Source organism: Ranitomeya variabilis, chromosome 6 (genome assembly GCF_051348905.1).
Source record: "Ranitomeya variabilis isolate aRanVar5 chromosome 6, aRanVar5.hap1, whole genome shotgun sequence".
NCBI classification, from domain to species: Eukaryota; Metazoa; Chordata; class Amphibia; order Anura; family Dendrobatidae; genus Ranitomeya; species Ranitomeya variabilis.
The window spans coordinates 511,156,829-511,159,910 of NC_135237.1; positions in this window are offsets into that span (position 1 = coordinate 511,156,829).

A 3,082-nucleotide genomic window follows, 5' to 3' on the forward strand; every position below is an offset into this window, starting at 1 on the left:
CAGCGTACTCAAGACAAATTGGACAACTTTTGGGGTCCAATTTCTCCTGTTACCCTTGGGAAAATACAAAACTGGGGGCTAAAAAATAATTTTTTGGGGAAATTTTTTTTTTCATTATCACGGCTTTGCGTTATAAACTGTAGTGAAACACTTGGGGGTTCAAAGTTCTCACAACACAACTAGATAAGTTCCTTGGGGGGTCTAGTTTCCAATATTGGGTCACTTGTGGGGGGTTTCTACTGTTTAGGTACATTAGGGGCTCTGCAAACGCAATGTGATGCCTGCAGACCAATCCATCTAAGTCTGCATTCCAAATGATGCTCCTTCCCTTCCGAGCTCTGCCATGCGCTCAAACGGTGGTTCCCCCCCACGTATCTGGTATCAGCGTACTCAGGAAAAATTGGACAACAATATTTAGGGTCCAATTTCTCCTGTTACCCTTGGAAAAATGCAAAACTGGGGGCTAAAAAATAATTTTTGTGGAAAAAAAAAAATTTTTTATTTGCACGGCTCTGCGTTATAAACTGTAGTGAAACACTTGGGGGTTCAAAGCTCTCACAACACATCTAGATGAGTTCCTTAGGGGGTCTACTTTCCAAAATGGTGTCACTTGTGGTTTTTTTTACTGTTTAGGTACATTAGGGGCTCTGCAAACGCAATTTGACGCCTGCAGACCATTCCATCTAAGTCTGCATTCCAAATGTGCTCCATCCCTTCCAAGCCCTCCCATGCGCCCAAACGGTGGTTCCCCCCCACATATGGGGTATCAGCGTACTCAGGACAAATTGCACAACAACTTTTGGGGTCCAATTTCTCCTGTTACCCTTGGGAAAATACAAAACTGGGGGCAAAAAAATAGTTTTTGTGGGAAAAAATTTTTGTTTTATTTTTACGGTTCTGCATTATAAACTTCTGTGAAGCACTTAGTGGGTCAAAGTGCTCACCACACCTCTAGATAAGTTCCTTAGGGGGTCTACTTTCCAAAATGGTGTCACTTGTGGGGGGTTTCAATGTTTAGGCACATTAGGGGCTCTCCAAACGCAACATGGCGTCCCATCTCAATTCCTGTCAATTTTGCATTGAAAAGTCAAATGGCGCTCCTTCACTTCCGAGCTCTGTTATGCGCCCAAACAGTGGTTTACCCCCACATATGGGGCATCAGCGTACTCAGGACAAATTGTACATCTTTCGGGGTCCATTTTCTCTTGTTACCCTTGGTAAAATAAAACAAATTGGAGCTGAAGTAAATTTTGTGTGAAAAAAAGTTAAATGTTCATTTTTATTTAAACATTCCAAAAATTCCTGTGAAACACCTGAAAGGTTAATAAACTTCTTCAATGTGGTTTTGAGCATCTTGAGGGGTGCAGTTTTTAGCATGGTGTCACACTTGGGTATTTTCTATCATATTGACCCCTCAAAATGACTTCAAATGAGATGTGGTCCCTAAAAAAAAATGGTGTTGTAAAAATGAGAAATTGCTGGTAAACTTTTAACCCTTATAACTCCCTAACAAAAAAAAATTTTGGTTCCAAAATTGTGCTGATGTAAAGTAGACATGTGGGAAATGTTACTTATTAAGTATTTTGTGTGACATATCACTGTGATTTAATTGCATAAAAATTCAAAGTTGGAAAATTGCGAAATTTTCAAAATTTTCGCCAAATTTCCATTTTTTTCACAAATAAACCCAGGCAATATCAAAGAAATTTTACCACTATCATGAAGTACAATATGTCACGAGAAAACAGTGTCAGAATCACCAGGATCCGTTGTAGCGTTCCAGGGTTATAACCTCATAAAGGGACAGTGGTCAGAATTGTAAAAATTGGCCTGGTCATTAACGTGCAAACCACCCTTGGGGGTGAAGGGGTTAAAGGGTGGTCTATTTGAGAAACCACCTTTTAATATTTTCTTATTTTTAAGGAACTCTTCCATTAACCATTTTTTTCCCATTTTTCTATACATAAGGTAACATGACTGGTGTTATTCAGGACTACAACTTTTTACATAAAAAAAACACAATTCTTCTTGTCAATGCAAATATATAAAGGTTATATTTCTTGGAAGAACGGGAGGAAAAAGCAAAATTGCAAAACCAAGCACGGAAATGAATGATTTTCTTTTTTCCAACAAACAGCAGATAACGCTCAGGCTGATAAGTTTACCTTACCTGGAAGAAATGTAGCCCTAGAAGTAGACAGCAATCATAAGTTAGAAAAAATATGGCAATGTTTGGTGCCGGAGGGTTCAGCGTGCTCTGGACATTGGGGAAATTAGCAGGATTCAATGAAGCCTATGGCATTTATGGTCTGAATGGTTGAGAGCAGTATTGCTTGTCCGCAATAATCTGCAAGCAAGTTTGCAGAAGTTTCATCATGTCCAGACAACTCCCAATACGTATCATTACTATGTTTGACTTTTGCATGAATAATGGGGCTTAAATAACTAGATAAAGATTAAATTAGGTTGCACCTTCCCAACTCATCTTGACATGTGGAGGATATGATTTTGGTTAATAATACTGTTGCTTAATCCCTTCACCCTGAAGTCTGTTTTCACCTTCCTGACCAGGCCAATTTTTACAATTCTGACCATTGTCACTTTTTTGAGGTCATAACTCTGGAACGCTTTAACATATCCCGGTGATTCTGAGATTGTTTTCTCATAACATATTGTACTTTATGATAGTGGTAAAATTTCTTTGATATGACAAGTGCTTACTTGTGAAAAAATTGAAATTTGGCGAAAATATTAAAATTTAGCAATTTTCTAAATTTAAATTTTTATGCCCTTAAATCAGAGAGTCATATCGCACAAACTAGTTAATAAATAACATTTCCACATGTCTACTTTACACCAGCACAATTTTAGAAACATAATTTTTTTTGTTAGGAAGTTATAAGGGTTAGGCTATATGCCCACGTTGCGTTTTTAAAGCGTTTTTGCCACGATTTTCCATGGCGGAAACGCTTAAAAAATGCTTACAAACAGCATCCCATTTTTTTTAATGCATTCCGCAATTTATGTGCCCATGATGCGTTTTTTTTCTGCGGCGGAAAAGCATCGCGGTAAAAAACGCAGC